We start from the raw sequence: 17,253 nt of genomic DNA, 5'->3' as shown, positions 1-17,253 counted from the left end.
CTCCACTCTGGAGACTGAAGGTCTATTAGGCAGAAACAGTGTCACTACTTGTTTTTAGACTCTGAGCAGGAAGGGACTTCACCCCAAGGAAAGCTACGCCTAAGGCATCCGATGTGGGTGGGGATAGGGAAAACTGCTTTCCGTAACAGTTCTTTCCATAACAGTTTTGATTGGAGAGTTTAGTCCATTAACATTCAAGGTTATTATTGATCAGTAAGGACTTACTCTTGCCATTTTGCTATTTGTTTTCTGGTGGTTGTGGTCTTCTCTTTCTTCTTTCCTTCCTTCCTGTCTTCCTTTTTGTGAAGATGATTTTCTCTAGTGGTATGATGTAACTTCTTGCTTTTGGTTTTTTGTGTATTCATTGAGTGTTTTTTTTTTTTTTTTTTTTTTTTTTTTTGAGGTTCCCACAAGGCTTGCAATACTATCTTATCACCCATTGTTTTAAACTGATAACTTTACACTGCTTGCATAAAGGAACAAACAAATAAACAAGCAAAAAGAAAACTCACCAAAACTCTACACTTTAAATTTGTCCCTCTGCTTTTTAACTTTTTGTTGTTTCTACTTATATCTTATTGCACTGTGTCTTGAAAAGTTGTTGTAGTTATTATTTTTGTTTGGTTCATCTTTTAGTTTTTGTGTTGTTTTTTTGAGACAGAGCTCTGTCACTTAGGCTCCAGTGGTGCCATCTTGGCTCCCTGCAACCTCCACCTCCTGGGTTCAAGCGATTCTCCTGCCTCAGCCTGCCAGGTAGCTGGGACTACAGACACATGCCATGATGCCCAGCTAATTTTTTATTTTTAGTAGAGATGGGGTTTCACTGTATTAACCAAGATGGTCTCAATCACCTGACCTCGTGATCTGCCCGCCTTGGCCTCCCAAAGTGCTGGGATTACCGGCATGAGCCACTGTGCCTGGTCTCATCTTTTAGTCTTTCTACTTAAGATCAGAGTTGTGAACAGTGTAGCCGCCGCCGGCAAGGGGGGCGCATCGGGGAGCGGACGCCGCATCCCCTTTCTGCCGCAGGGACCTCTCATCAGACCGCCTGAGGGAAGCGGCGCCCGGAGACCCGCCCCGGCCCGGTCCACGTTCTACCCAGGAAGCCGGACTCTATGGGGCGGGACCCTGGGGGAGCCTGAGTCGAGCCCGGAGCCAGCCCCGAACCCCTGAACCTCCAGCCAGGGGTGCCCCGGGTGCAGCCAGTCCGTGGGCGCGCCGCCTGCCCGCTGATCAGCCATGAGCGAGACTGTCATCTGTTCCAGCCGGGCCACTGTGATGCTTTATGATGACGGCAACAAGCGATGGCTCCCTGCTGGCACAGGTCCCCAGGCCTTCAGCCGCGTCCAGATCTACCACAACCCCACGGCCAATTCCTTTCGCGTCGTAGGCCGGAAGATGCAGCCCGACCCGCAGGTGGTCATCAACTGTTCCATCGTCCAGGGCGTCAAGTATAATCAGGCCACCCCCAACTTCCATCAGTGGCGCGACGCCCGCCAGGTCTGGGGCCTCAACTTTGGCAGCAAGGAGGATGCGGCCCAGTTTGCCGCCGGCATGGCCAGTGCCCTAGAGGCATTGGAAGGAGGTGGGCCCCCTCCTCTCCCAGCACCTCCCACCTGGTCCGTCCCGAACGGTCCCTCCCCGGAGGAGGAGGTGGAGCAGCAGAAAAGGCAGCAGTCTGGCCCGTCGGAGCACGTAGAGTGCCGGGTCTCCAATGCAGGAGGCCCACCTGTTCCCCCAGCTGGGGGTCCACCCCCACCACCAGGACCTCCCCCTCCTCCAGGTCCTCTCCCACCCCCAGGTTTGCCCTCCTCGGGGGTCCCAGCTGCAGCACATGGAGCAGGGGGAGAACCACCCTCTGCACCCCCTCTTCCGGCAGCACAGGGTCCTGGTGGTGGGGGAGCTGGGGCCCCAGGCCTGGCCGCAGCTATTGCTGGAGCCAAACTCAGGAAAGTCAGCAAGCAGGAGGAGGCTTCAGGGGGACCCACAGCTCCCAAAGCTGAGAGTGGTCGAAGCAGAGGTGGGGGACTCATGGAAGAGATGAACGCCATGCTGGCCGGGAGAAGGAAAGCCACACAGGTTAGGGAGAAAACCCCCAAGAATGAATCTGCTAATCAGGAGGAGCCAGAGGCCAGAGTCCCGGCCCAGAGTGAAACTGTACGGAGACCCTGGGAGAAGAACAGCACAACCTTGCCAAGGATGAAGTCATCTTCTTCGGTGACCACTTCCGAGACCCACCCCTGCACGCCCAGCTCCAGCGATGACTCGGACCTACAGAGGGTGAAACAGGAGCTTCTAGAAGAGGTGAAGAAGGAATTGCAGAAAGTGAAAGAGGAAATCATTGAAGCCTTTGTCCAGGAGCTGAGGAAGCAGGGTTCTCCCTGACATCAGGGACGGACCCAGAAGACCCGCTTCTCCTTTCCGCACACCCCGCCTGTCACCCTGCTTTCCCTGCCTCGACTTGACTTGGAATTGGCTGAAGACTACACAGGAATGCATCGTTCCTACTCCCCATCCCACTTGGAAAACTCCAAGGGGGCGTGGCTTCCCTGCTCACACCCATACTGGCTGCTGATTGGCTGGGGAGGTCCCCGCCCTTTTCTCCCTTTGGTCCTTCCCCTCTGCCATCCCCTTGGGGCCGGTCCCTCTGCTGGGGATGCACCAATGAACCCCAAAGGAAGGGGGAAGGAAGGAGGGAATTTCATATTCCCTTGTTCTAGATTCACTTTAACGCTTAATGCCTTCAAAGTTTTGTTTTTTTAAGAAAAATATATATATATATTTGGGTTTTGGGGGAAAAGGGAAATTTCTTTTCTCTTTGGTTTTGATAAAATGGGGTGTGGGAGTTTTTAAATGCTATAGCCCCGGGCTTGCCCCATTTGGGGCAGCTATTTAAGGGGAGGTGATGTCTCACCGGGCTGGGGGTGCCTCCCCCCACCCCAGGTACTCCCCTTCTCTCTGGCTCCTCCCCCTTTTCTATGAGGAATTAAGATGCTGTAACTTTTTGGAACCTCAGTTTTTTGATTTTTTATTTGGGTAGGTTTTGGGGTCCAGGTCGTATTTTTACCCCTTGGAGAAAATAAGATGAGGGAGAAAGGAAAAGGGGAGGAAACTTCTCCTCTCCCACCTTCACCTTTAGCTTCTTGAAAATGGGCCCCTGCAGAATAAATCTGCCAATTTAAAAAAAAAAAAAAAGGTAAGAGTTGTTTGCACACCACAATTACAGTGTTATAATACTCTGTTTTTCTGTGTACTTACTATTACCAGTGAGTTTTGTACCTTCAGATAATGTCTTATTGCTCACGAATGTCCTTTTGTTTCTGATTGAAGACTTTCCTTTAGCATTTCTTGTAGGATAGGTCTGCTGTTGGTGAAATCCCTCAGCTTTTGTTTGTCTGGGAAAGTCTTTATGTCTCCTTCATGTTTGAAGGATATTTTCGCTGGATATATTATTCTAGGGTAAAAGGTTTTTTTTTTTTTTTTTTTTTTCCTTCAGCCCATCACATATACCATGGCACTCTCTCCTGGCCTGTAAGGTTTCCACTGAAAGTCTGCTGCCAGATGTATTAGAGCTCCATTGTACGTTATTTGTTACTTTTCTCTTGCTGCTTTAGGATCCTTTCTTTGTCCTTGACCTTTGGAAGTTTGAATATTAAATGCCTTCAGGTAGTTTTCTTTGGGTTAAATCTACTTGGTGTCCTATAATGTTCTTGTACTTGAATATTTATTCTCTGCTATTATCCCTTTGAATAAACTTCCTACCTCTATTTCTCTACTTCCTCTTTAAGGCCAGTAACTCCTGGCTTTGCCCTTTTGAGACTATTTCTAGAACTTGTGGGCGTGCTTTGTTCTTTTAAATTTTTTGTCTCCTCTAATTGTGTATTTTCAAATAGTTTGTCTTCAAGCTCACTAATTTTTTCTTCTGCTTCATCAATTCCACTATTAAGAGACTTTGATGCATTATTTATTGTCGATTGCATTTTTCATCTCCAGAATTTCTGCTTGATTCTTTTTAATTATTTCAATCTCGTTAAATTTATCTGATAGAATTCCAAATTCTTTCTCTGTGTTATCTTTAATTTCTTTGAGTTTCCCTGAAACCACTATTTTGAATTCTCTGTCTGGAAGGTCACATATCTCTGTTTTTCTATGATTGGTCCCTGGTGCTTTAATTAGTTTGTTTGGTGAGGTCATGTTTTCCTGGATGGTCTTGATGCTTGTGGACATTCAATGCCTGAGCATTGAAGAGTTAGGTATTTATTGTAGTCTTCTCAGTCTGGCAGTACATTACCCTCCTGGCTTTGCTATGTGCCAATACACATGGAGTATTCCCAGGCAGAGAGGCTCCCTCAAGCCTCAGTGTTCAAGATGTTGACTGGAACTTCATCACAGAGGCATGCTTGATTGTCCACATGGATGGATCTTCTCAGTTTTCAGTTTCCAGTCCTTCCAGGGGTGACCTAAAGCCTGGACTCTAAATCTCTTAGTTCGTTTTCCTGACCTGGCTAGACTCCACTCTAAATCTCATTATTAGACTATCTATTATGATCCAAGACCCCCAGGCAAAGATATCCCTGTTAGGCATTACATGTTGAAGATTACCTCCCAGGAGTCTAGGACAAAGGCCAGACCTCTTTTCGGTCAAGGTTAATTTTTATTTGAAACTGTACAATATGCCATCACTCTATTATCCTTTCTGTTTTATCTTCAAAATAACCCTAATTGATGGGTAAGGATGTTTATTATCATAAACAAGATCTCAAGAGGGAAGACGCTTGGGCAAGGTTGCACAGTCAATCCTGGACTCATGGTACAAGACTCTTTCCACTCTCTGAGAGCCCCGAGTCCTGAGAAGAAGATGGAAACAAGGTGTGTATATGTGTGTGTGTGCACATATGTGTTGTGTGTGTAAATGTATATCTAATGAGTATGTGTGGATATGTGTACATCACTGTGTGTTTGTGTATATATGTGGATGTTTGTGTGTCTATAAGTATGGTTGTATATATGTGTATCTGTTCAGTGGTGCACATCTGGAATGCCAGCCCAGGAGTTTGAGAGAGAGAAAATTTCAGTGATTTTCTTGCAATTAGAAGAAGAAACCTGGGGTTGGACATAAAAAGACATAAAGCACCGCATAAAGAGGCAGAGAAATGTCTAATGAAAAACAAGTGATCAAGAATTAGTTAGTTCATCCATAAAGAAATATAGCACTTTAGCAGCAGAATAAAACTGTAATATAATTTCCTCTAGAACCCTGACAATCTTTGTGAGAAAACTGTCGATCACATATGTTAATTGCCAAAACTTGCAGGACTCTGTGCAACAGAACTGGCTAGTAAAACCATCTTTCTTCAACTCATTATACTACAAGCGACATTCAACTTTTTCTCAAGCAAGATTTCACAAACCTATCTCCAGCTTCCAGATGGTGAGGGAAAGTGTGATCAGATTTTATGATAAATTGTGCCTGTCTCTGAGCCCATCTTCTCCTATTGAAGAGAAGGAAAATGAGGGAAGCACATTGCAGCCCTGCCGACAACAGTCACAAGATAAGCAAATAATAATTATTTTAAACCAGAGAGTCCTATACTTTATTCACGAATGCCACACATTCTATATTAGATCTTTCAGTTCAATTTACTTGTATTCTTTGAAGCAAATTTATAAGATTCAAATTATTCAGAAAATACTTCCAAGCTAATAAAACACATTAACCAGAGGAAGTATCATGCTACGCAATATGGTGTGGTGGTGAAGAGTAGAGGCTCTAAAACCTGAAAACACAGGTTCAAGTCCTGGCTCCACCACTTTGGCAAGGTTACACGGTCTTGCTGTGCCTCAATATCTCCTTCTAAAATGTGGGGATGACAATAATAGTGTCTATTTCACAGAGTTGTTTTGAGGAAAATAATATATATGAAGCACTTTGAACAGCAGTTATTGCTATGTAAGTGTTTGCTATAGTTATTTTAACACTTCAGATTATAAATATCTACCCTGTTATTCAGATAACAAGAGTCCTTAAGCTGATAACATGATGAAGAGCTTTTGGGTTTCTTAATTTCCATCAGTTTTGTGAGGGAAAAAATACCACATGAAGAAGAGCAACTAAGCAGGTGTGAGAAGGAAGCTTGGCTTAAGATTGGGGGGCTTGGATTTATTAGGCTTTTGTCTTCTAAAAATTTCCTAAGCTCCATTGATAAGAAGATGTTCAATATCAATCTAGCTAAAAAGGATCAATAGACCCCACGAGACACTGAGTTAGAGACAAAAATAGAAGGATAATAAATGAAATATGGAAAACTACACAACCAGAAAAATAAACAACTACCAGTACCCAAAGCATGGCTAAATCTCACAGGATTATGTTGAATGAAAGAAGCCAGCCACAAACGCGCACATAAGGAATGATTCCATTTACATGAAGTCCAATAACAGGTGAAACTAATCCTTGGAATCATGTGAGATTTAGCCATGTTGTGGGTGCCACCAAGATGGCACTTTTTGTGTTCTAACATGGTGGAAAGGACAGAAAAACGAAAGAAGAAAACTGAGCTAGGTAGCCCCGTCAAGCTCTTTCATAAGGTCACTAATCGCACTCATGAGGGGGCTCCTCCCTCATGACTTAGTCATCTCCTAAAGACTCCACCTCTTAATGCTATCACACTGGGGTTTAAGTTCAACATGAATTTTGGAGGAGACACAATCATTCCAACCATAGCAAATAGACTTTACTAAAAAAGAAGAAAAAAGAAAAATCTTATCTCTAAACGTAATATTCTAAGAGTTTATATATTTACAGCCCAGTTTTCCACTTGCGTACATACATATTTGTGACCATGAGTGTCATTCTTAGCTGAGAAAAATTTCAGTAAGTTAAGTTTTTTCTCACATTATCTATTAATATCTTATTCAGATAAAACCAAATTTCTAACCTAGATTTTAGGTTGAGACAGGAACCCATAGTCATTTGTTGCGATGTGAGAATGACAGAGAGAGATATTAACTAGCAGAATCCAACTATAAAAATAAATTTAAGAGCACAATTCTCTACTAATGATTCCCCCAGACAAATCATTACTTGGATAGCAATGAATCAACCTAAAATGAAAGTGAGAAAAATTCAAGTCCTTTTCGCAATGGATGGATGTTTATGAGACTATTAAGTGAAGAGGGTTCAGAAACAAGGGGATAAATAGCATGCTAATTTGGGGTTGAATGGAGTAATGAGATGATCTTGGAAATACAAGAATCGTGCTTAAAGGGACTTGTCTACTTGCAATTCAATAAACTAATATATGTAAATTCAAAGAGACAAAGGACATGAGCGCTCAGAACAAAATTATAGGAATACAGCCAGTCACAGTGGCTCATGCCTGTAATCCTAGCACTTAGAGAGGCTGAGGCGGGCAAATCACCTGAGGTCAGGAGTTTCTGACCAGCCTGGCCAAGGGGGTGAAACCCCATCTCTTCTAAAAATACAAAAATCAGCCGGGCACGGTGGTGGGTGCCTACAGTGCCAGCTACTTGGGAGGCTGAGGCATAAGAATCACTTGAACTGGAAGGCGGAGGTTGCAGTGACCGGATTGCCCCACTGCACTCCAGCCTGGATGACAGAGCAGGACTCCATCTCAAAAAACAAACAAACCTATACAAATTTGCAGTGGTAAATTTAGCAAAGAGGCACCAAAGTTGAGATAAGGGTCACTGTTCCCCATCTGACACCTTTAATTCTTGAGTCACGGGGGTGGCAAGCCAGGAACAGAGTCTTCTGACTGGAAGCTAAACCCACCAGACTTTGGGGTGGGTTCAGAGAGACTGTTCAGACTCAAGATGTGAAAGCAGATGTTTCCTGGTGGAAAACATCCCGAATGCAAGGGCATTTTCAAAAACAGTGGTGCTGGGGGAAAGAGAATGCTGTGTGTTTAAAAAGAAAAAGGAAAAAAAAAAAAATTAAAAGAATAGAAACAAGGAAGAAAAAGTGACAGACAGTAGGGTGACCATACGTTCTCAGACCATCCAGGCTCTGAGGAGGGCGGGACTAGGCCAAAGTTACCCAGCAACAAGGTACAGCTAACGTTACATCTGCTGTCCCGGTGCAATTATTATAGTGCCCCATTCACTCTCCTAAGTGCCTGAATTTGGATGATGAAGCTTATGATCACCCTACCAAAGAGAGGAAATTAGCCAGAAGACCCATGTGTCCATTTTAAACGGTGTGGACTAGCCCACAGTCCCGTGCCGCTGCCCAGCTGAACGGTGTGCACCACCTCTGCCTCGCCCTACCCCGCCCTCCCTGGGGCTCCAGGAAGGCTGGAGCGGAACCCTCTGCTCCCGCGCTGCTCTGGTGCCACCTGCAGGTCATATGCGGGAACTGCTTCTCCCCACCCCGACCCTCGACAGCCTTGGACTTGGCCAAAAGACATTCCGAGTATGCCAAGCCCCGGCTGGGGAGTTGGCTGAACCCTGAAGTCCACGTTACAGAATAAGATGGGCCCAGCTTAAACCAACAGAGCCCAGCTCCTCCTCTTTCTCCTCACTCCTGTCCTGTCTCATTTTATAGACGGGAAACTGAAGCCTAATTCAGATTTTTCATTGGTAGGATTGTGAAGCATACAGCTGGAGCCTCCCAGGTGCCATTCCCCATATCTCTGTCTTTCCCCTAATACGTTAGGATAGTGGGGAAGAAAGAGAGGTTAAGCTCACTAAGTTCCTACTGTGTACTGGCCAGAGTGGGCACCTTTCTCTCCAGCCTCGCACTTGATGGGAAATAGGTGCGAGGCTGGAGAGAAACTAGGTGATCACACAACTAGGAGACAGGATCACACAACTAGGGGACAGGATCAGAGTGGGCTCGCGATGTGTCTGTCAGCTGAAACTGGAACCCAGTGTGAATATGTCAGTCTAAATACAGAGCTCTATGCATGTTCTTCTCTATTCCCTTGGTCACCAATACCAATTCCCAAGGCAGAACCCCAGGAGGGCTGGACTGAAGGACCTGGAGGTAATAGAAAACAGCTCAAGAGTGGTGTACATGTCACTGGAATTTGGATTCTCCTCTCTGTGTTGGAGCCTGTGAATTGTTTCTGGCAGTAAACCGAGGACACTGTAGGGTTCACCTTCTTTTAGGGATCACAGTTCTGTTCGACCTATCTCCAATGTCCGAAAACTATTGTTTTATATATTTTGTTCCATTTTTCTAGTTGTTCAAGGTGGAAGGCAAATCTGGTCCCTGTTAGCAATCATGGCCACAGGTAGAGGTTGCAGGATGTTGTTTATATCTGTATCTTTTTTTTTTTTTTTTGAGACAGGATCTCGCTCTGTCACCCCAAGTGGCGCCATCTCGGCTCACTGCCACCTCCAATTCGTGGCCTCAAGTGATCCTCCCACCTCAGCCTCCCAAAGTGCTGGGATTACAGGTGTGAGCCACTGCACCTGGCCTAAAATTGTATTTTTCTTATTATCAGTGAAGTTAAACATTTTTTCCTGTGTGTCAGCAGCATTTGCGTTTCTTTTTCTTTGAATTTTCATATTTTTTTCCCCATTTTTCTTAGAATTGTTGGTCTTTGTCTTCTCTACTTTTAGAATAGAATGAATATGATATTATTCACACTTCCAATTGTGGCCATGATGGAGTACCTGTATTGACGATAGTCTCCCAGCATAAACAACTACAAAGTTGGATGAAATACATGAAGAAATTGTCTTCAGACATTGGGCAATAGGCAGTTCCAGGTACAATCTGAGAGATGGGAATCACATGAAGTGACTGCTACATTTTTCTGGTGGTGAGTTTCCAAACCCTCAATGACAGCACCCAGAGGAAGAGGCCAAGCCGAGAGGATCAGTCTTGTTTGGTGAAGGAAACAGAGACTGCCACTCAGGGCTGCTAAAATGTGTGTAGCAGAGTCTCAGAAAGGATGGAGTTGCAGAGAAGGAGCCCCAGAAATCTTATAGAGGTTGCTGCAGGTCCTTGGCCAAATGCCAAACTATGAATGTGTGGCTTGAGACTCTGCAAGGCCCGACACAGAACAGCCGATGGGGAGCTGAAAGCTAAACAGTGATTTCAGTGGTCACAGACTGCTGGAGATGCATCTGAATTCTGGCTCAGCCAGCGTCTCCAGACTTGGAATCTCAGGTCTTGATGAATATCCCAGACATTCACAGGAGGGCCTAGAAGGACATGCCTTGGGATTAAGGAAGATTCCCTAGGAATAAGGGCAAAACTAAAAAACAGCTCACCCTAACAAAAGCTAAAATGAAGTATTGATACACATGATCAAGTTAACCCATCAGTAATTTAATTCCCTGCCAAAACAACTCAACATTAGAGTAGGATAACATAATCCACATCTCTACAATGAAGGTTCACAATGTCCAACAGATCAAGTAATACTTACTAGATGTGTGAAAAAGTGAGAAAATGCATCCTAAAATTAAGAGAAAACCAGTCAATTTGAACAGACCCACCGTGCACGGTGGCTCACGCCTGTAATCCCAGCACTTTGGGAAGCCAAGGCAGGAAGATCACTTGAGCTCAAGACTTCGAGACCAGCCTGGGCAAAATGGCAAAACCCCATTCTACTAAAAATTCAAAAATGAGTCATGTGTGGTGGTGTGCAGGGATCCGTAACCCCCAGACTGTGGACTGTACCAGTTAGGTACCTGTTAGGAACCAGGCTGCGCAGCAGGAGGTGAGTGTGTTAGGAACCAGGCTGCGCAGCAGGACGTGAGTGGTGGGCAGTGAGTGTTACTGCGTGAGCTCTGCGCCCTGTCAGGTCAGCAGGCATTCAATTCTCATAGGAGCGTCAACTCTAATGTGAACTGTACATGTGAGGGATCTAGGTTTCACACTCTTTATGAGAATCTAACGCCTGATGATCTGAAGTGGAACAGTTTCATACCACAACCACTGCCCCTGACCCCGTCTGTGGAAAAATTATCTTCTGTGAAACCAGTCAGGACTGCAGGTAGCAAGTGCCTGTGGTCCCAGTTACTTGGAAGGCTGAGGTGGAAGGATGGATTGAGCCTGGGAGGTGGAGGTTGCAGTGAGTTGAGATCATGCCGCTGCAATCCAGCCTGGACAACAGAGTGAGACCTTATCTCAAAGAAACAAATAAACAAAAAGAGCCAGGCATGGTGGCTCACACCTGTAATCCCAGCACTGAGGTGGTGCCATTGCACTCTAGCCTGGGCTACAAGAGCCAAACTCCATAAAAAAAAAAGAAAAGAAAGAAAGAAAGAAAAGAAAGAAAGAAAGAAAGAACCCATAAATGGCTGACACATTGGAATTATTAGGCAAGAGGAGCTTTAAAGTAACTATATACATACATTAAAGAATTTAGAGAAATAGCAACACCTGTGAAGGATGGTAAAATAAGAATTTAGAGAAATAAGTTTTAGTATAAGTACGTCCTAAATATGTATGGTACATACTTACTAAAATAGTTTACTTTTTATCAGAAATCTAAATTTAAGTGGGTGTCCTATATTTTATCTGGCATCTCTACCCCAAAGCCAAGCAGGAGAGAGTTCAGAGTCCTATCTTCCAGCAGGTGACCTAGCCTAGGACAAGACCTGGCCAGGGGCAATTGTGCATTGGATGGGTTCGAGATGCCAGTCATTCATGTGTCAAAGGTTTGCCAGGCCAGCATACAATCAATATTATTTTTATTTAACATTTTTGTCTAAAGCAACTTTAAAAATTTTAACCTTTTATTTGGAAATATAGATTCAGAGGAAATTTCAAAGATGGTACAGAGAGGTTTCATGGACTCCTCACTCAGTTTCCTCCAAAGGTTCTATTTTATATTAGTGTAGAACAATATCTAACAATGTCACATGTCTAGGTCTATGCCATTTTATCACGTATGTAGACTCCCTTAACCACCGCTACAGTCAAGATACAGAACTGTTCCACCACCACGAAAATCCCCCTCCTGCTATTCCTCTGCGCTCATTCCTGGCTCTTCCCCTCCACTATTCCTACTCCTGGCAACCACTAATGTGCTTTCTGTCTTCATAATCTTCTCACTTCAAGAACATTATAAAATGCAAAAATTAGCCAGGTTTGGTGGCACCAGCTTGTAGTTCCAGCTATGTGGAGGCTGAGGGAGGAGAACTGCTTGAACTTGGGAGGTGGAGGCTACAGTGATCCTGCCACTGCAGTCCAGCCTGAGAGACAGGGCAAGACTCTCTCAATGAATGAATGAATGAATGAAGGTCTGGCACGGTGGCTCACACCTATAATCCCAGTGGTTTGGGAGGCCGAGCCAGGTGGACAAAAATTAGCCAGGCATGATGGTGCGTGCCTGTACTCCCAGTTACTTGGGAGGCTGAGGCATGAGAATCACTTGAACCCGGGAGGTGGAGGCTGCAGTGAGCTGAGATTGTGCCACTGCCCTCCAGTCTGGGCCACAGAGTGAGACTTCATCTCAAAAACAAAAAAAAAAAAAAAAAAACAAAGGAAAACAGAACATTATATAGATGAAATCACACAGTATGTGGCCTTTTGAGACTGGGGTTTTTTTTTTCTACTCAGCAAATGCCTTTTAAGATCCATCCAAGTTGTGTATGTTCCTTTTCATTGTTTTTTTGTTTGAGATGGAGTCTCACTCTGTCACCTAGGCTGGAATGCAGTGGCAAGATCTCAGCTCACTGCAACCTCTGCTTCCTGGGTTCAAGCAATTCTCCTGCCTCAGCCTCCTGAGGAGCTAGGATTATAGGCACTCACCACCATACCTGGCTTTGTTTGCTTGTTTTTTGAGATGAAGTTTTGCTCTTGTTGCCCAGTACAATGGCGCAATCTCGGCTCACTGCAGCCTCTGCCTCCTGAGTTCAAGCAATTCTCCTGCCCCAGCCTCCTGAGCAGCTGGGATTATAGGTGCCTGCCACCATGTCCAGCTTTTTTTTTTTTTTTTTTTTTTTTTGTATTTTTAGTAGATATGGGGTTACACCATGTTGGCCAGGCTGCTATTGAACTCCTGACCTCAGGCGATCTGCCTGCCTTGGTCTCCCAAAGTGTTGAGTTTACAGGCGTAAGCCATCATAGTATTTCATAGAACGGATGTATCAGTTTGCTTAACCATTCACCTATTAGGGGTATTTGGTTGTTCCCAGTTTGGGGCTATTACAAATAAATCTGCCATGAACAATCATGTTTGAGTTTTTGTGCAGACATCAGTTTTATTTTCTGCTACACATGCTCATAAGCAATTGCTGGGTCATATATTGAGGTGTATGTTTAATTAAAGAAGCTGCCAAACTATTTTCTAGAGTGTCTGTACCATTTTATATTCCCACCAGCGATGTATGAGAGAGTGAGTTTTGTCTGCATCCTCGCCGATATTTGATATTATCACTATGTTTGATTTCAGCTGTTTTAATAGGTATGTAGTGATATCTTACTGTGGTTTTAACTTGCATTTCCCCAGTGGTTGGTGTTGAAGATCTATTCCTGTGCTTTAAGTCAACTCATTTTTTTTTTTTTTTTTTTTTTTTTGAGACAGAGTCTCGCTCTGTCGCCCAGGCTGGAGTGCAGTGGCCAGATCTCAGCTCACTGCAAGCTCCGCCTCCCGGGTTTAAGCCATTCTCCTGCCTCAGCCTCCCAGGTAGCTGGGACTACAGGCGCCCGCCACCTCGCCCAGCTAGTTTTTTGTATTTTTTAGTAGAGACGGGGTTTCACCGTGTTAGCCAGGATGGTCTCGATCTGCTGACCTCGTGATCCGCCCGTCTCGGCCTCCCAAAGTGCTGGGATTACAGGCTTGAGCCACCGCGCCCAGCCTTCAACTCATTTTTAAAACCTAAATAAATGTATTTAAAAAGGAAACTTTTGCTTTTGGAGGCCAAGGCAGGCTAATTGCTTGAGTCCAGGAATTCAAGACCAGCCTGAGCAACATGGTGAAACTCTGTGTCTGCTAAAAATAAAAATATCCAGCATGGTGGTGTGCACCTATGGTTTCAGCTACTCGGGAAGTGAGGCAGGAGGATTGCTTGAGCCTGGGAGGTCGAGGTTGCAGTAAGCTATGATTGCACCATTATACTCCAGCCTGGGTGACAGAGCAAAACCCTGCCTTAAATAAATAAATGAATAAAAGGAAATTTGTGATTAGTGGTTCTCAAAGTGTGGTCCCTGAGCCAGCAGCATCAGCATCACCATCACCTGAGAACTTGTTAGAAATGCAGATTCTCAGGTGCCACCCCAGACCTCCTGAATCAGAACCTCTGAGGAGGGGGTTCAGTGATCTGTGATCTGTGGTTTAACAAGCCCTACCAGTGAGAATCAGTCTCATTTACTACAAATAGAAGGTAATGGTAAAAATAAATGCATCTGTGTATTGCCTGAAATCCTCTTGTGGGCCCCAGGTTCGCACACCACACTTCCGGGCAGGAGCCCCACCCACAGAGGCTATGACAAGAATTCTCCTGCCCCTGGGGCTGTGCAGTGACAGCTCACACAGCTCCACGTGGCGGTTCTGAGTTTGGGAAGCGCTGATGCAGTCCTACTACAGCCCTTTCTGCCCTTCACTGGACTGAGAAAATCCAGTCTCTGAGGAGGGCGAGACTTGCCCAAGGTCACCCAGCAACATGGTCAGTCTCCTTTCCCAGGGTCCTCACAGTGCCTGGCCTGTTTAAAGCCTGCCTCTATTCACTGCTGAGTGAAATCTCCAGCTCCAAAACAGAATATGGGGAAGGATACTATCTTGGGCAGCTTATGTTTATAGCTGCAGATACACGGGAAAAAAGTCTGAAAATACTGTTGAAACTGTTATTTAGGGAGAGAAGGGGTTTGCTGTTTGTGTTTTTAACTTTTATATTTCATAATTTTTATCACAATGCATAGTTACATAATCAAAATTTATTAAATGTTAAAAATTGACATGAAGCCTGATCCAGCCATGGCCTATCATTTGCAGAGTCAGGAAACCTTCCAGAAAGAGCAGCCCCGCACCTGTCCCAGGTCACACCCTGGGCCTGGGCACATGCTAGGTCCTCTTCTGGGCACCCTCATGCCGTGGCGGCCTCCACATTCGAACCCACCAGTACCTCCTGTGGGCGAGGCCCTACCCTGCATCCAGCTCTGGGCACCCCCTAGCCCAGAGGGCACCTCATGGTGTGAGTCCACCTGTCTGTCTCTAAGGGAGGAAAGCTCCTTGGGACCTGTGTTCTGCTTGGCCATCACCCTGGCCTGGTACAGAAAGGTGGACAGTGGGTATTTGGTGAATAAATGAATGAATGATTGGAATGAATCCCCAAAATGGTGATTTCCTGAGGCCCTTCTCCAGCTGCCCCAGGTGGAACCAGTTCCACTTTTCACAGGAAAGCCAGGTGTGAGAAGTGGGGCAGGTATGTGTGAGGGGCCAGGTTTTCAAAGGCTGGATGGACACAGGGCTTGTGGTGGGATGTGGGGTGGCAGTGCTCCTGTGGAAGCCTCGGGGAGGGCTCGTCCCTGGAATACCCTAGGGTATCCTGGTGCCTCCAGCTGCTGCGTGGTGTGAGAATTCCTGGCTGGTGGGGACACACAGGTACTTGCTTGGATTGGCCACCTGGTCCAGCCCAAGGAGCTGCGCCTCCAGACCCTCAGGGAAAAACTCACTTTTGATGTGTGACAACAGCTGCAGGCAAGGGGAGGGAGAGGTATGATGGGCCTTGGCCTTAGAAACCAGGAGCCAGTTCATGCCCCTACCTTGGTCTATGTGGGAAAGGGATGGGACCTCAGCTAGCTCTAGGGTTCTAGGTTATGGCAAGGGCCCTCTTATGGACTCAGTGATGCAGGCTGACCCAGCCCCTCCCTGAGCCTCATCAGTGAAACCAGGGGTTTCAACAGGACTGGGCCAGGGCTCTCGACACCTCCCAGCTCTGACCTCTGGCTTTCTCCCAGGAGGGCAGCAGATCAGACAGAGGTGACCCAGGCCTCCCTGTTTACCTCAACCTCCTTGTGGAGCCTCCCTCTTTCTGCCTGTGAGGTGGGTGGGACCAGAAGGAGGGGCACTCACCTGTGGGTCTCTGATTTCTCTGCCCAGGTGTGCCTGGAGAGCCTGGTCTATACCCGGTGCTCTGCTACACCCCATGGCCTGGCCGCAACCTCCCTGCCTCCAGAGCAGCCCTGGCCCAGGGAAGAAGCTGGTCTCTGCATTGAATGATAGGTAGAAAATGGAAGTGGGGACGACAGCTCTGGAAAGGAGCCAAGGAGGAGGTGCCTTCCCAAGGATGTGGAGGGTTTTTTTTCCAGAATGGAACTTGACTGGTGCAGGCAAACTTCAGGAGGTGGGAAGGGTGGCTCCCTCTGTGGGAGCCGAGGCAACTTGCCTGGGCCAAATGGTGGTTGGCTGTGGGTAGGAGCGGGCAGAGCTGGGGTGCCCGGAGCCTGGGGTCCCTGTCCTTGCAGAGGACTTGAATGCAAAACAACTGTCCCCTGCCCTCTGGCTGGGGGTCATCCTCTACTTCCAAGCCCAGACACACACCAGCTGCCACAAGCACCTGAGGCTCTTCAGAGGACCAGTGGGCAGCCACACCCACTCTGGACCAGCCTGGTGGGCCCACCTGCACCCTGGTCAGGGCCCATGACTGAGGGGACTCTGGGGACAATGGGGGCTGCCCTCTTACAGGTGGGTCAGTCCCTGGGATCTGGTGTTGGGCTGGGGTGGGCTGAGGGTGTTCTCTGCTGGGGTGCCTGGTGGACAGCAGGTGGAGCAACTTCTCCTTGGCTTTCCTGGACCCCAGGACACAGCTGAACACTGCACTTCATCCCCTGGATGCCTTCAGATCTTCAGGGGACCCTGGGAAGGAAGAGGGGCTGCCCCTGCAGGGGGCCAGGACCCTGGCCCATACTTGCTCCCTGCAGCAGGCTCCTCCTCTCCAGATTGATGTCACCTGATTCCTGAAGTCCTGGGCTACTGACCAGAGACAGCCCCAACACCCTCACCAAGGCCTGTTCTTACATCAGAGCAGCTAGTACATGAGTTCGGAGCTGAAGGGGGCAGAGAGAGAACACAAGGCTCTGTAAGAGTTCTACGCTCCCTGTTGCAGTAGGCCCCGTAGAAGGTCCCCCAAATATCTGCAGCTGCTGTAAGTCACTGGGAGGAAGCTGCAGCAGACATGTGTTTCCCAGCCTGGTAAATGCAGACAGGTGTCCAGGCCCCCAAGTGGAAGGCCCAAATGAGGCCTTGGATGTGGCAGTGCAGGAATTCTAGCCAGCTCTGGGGCCCTGGACAAGTCATTTAACCTCTCAGAACCCCACTCCTGGTGACC

At 46.7% G+C, this 17,253-nt stretch overlaps 1 pseudogene across 1 annotated transcript; it reads left to right on the top strand.

Moving 5' to 3' along the window:
- The first annotated feature begins 954 nt into the window (after positions 1-954).
- On the top strand, positions 955-3,195 carry LOC111529630 (annotated as a pseudogene). Its single transcript, XR_002727486.2, has one exon. The product of XR_002727486.2 is annotated as a vasodilator-stimulated phosphoprotein pseudogene (transcript).
- Positions 3,196-17,253: the final 14,058 nt, after the last annotated feature.

The sequence above is a fragment of the Piliocolobus tephrosceles genome, chromosome 6, assembly GCF_002776525.5.
Source record: "Piliocolobus tephrosceles isolate RC106 chromosome 6, ASM277652v3, whole genome shotgun sequence".
In the NCBI taxonomy this organism is placed as follows: Eukaryota; Metazoa; Chordata; class Mammalia; order Primates; family Cercopithecidae; genus Piliocolobus; species Piliocolobus tephrosceles.
This window is presented reverse-complemented; position numbering and strand designations above follow the sequence as displayed.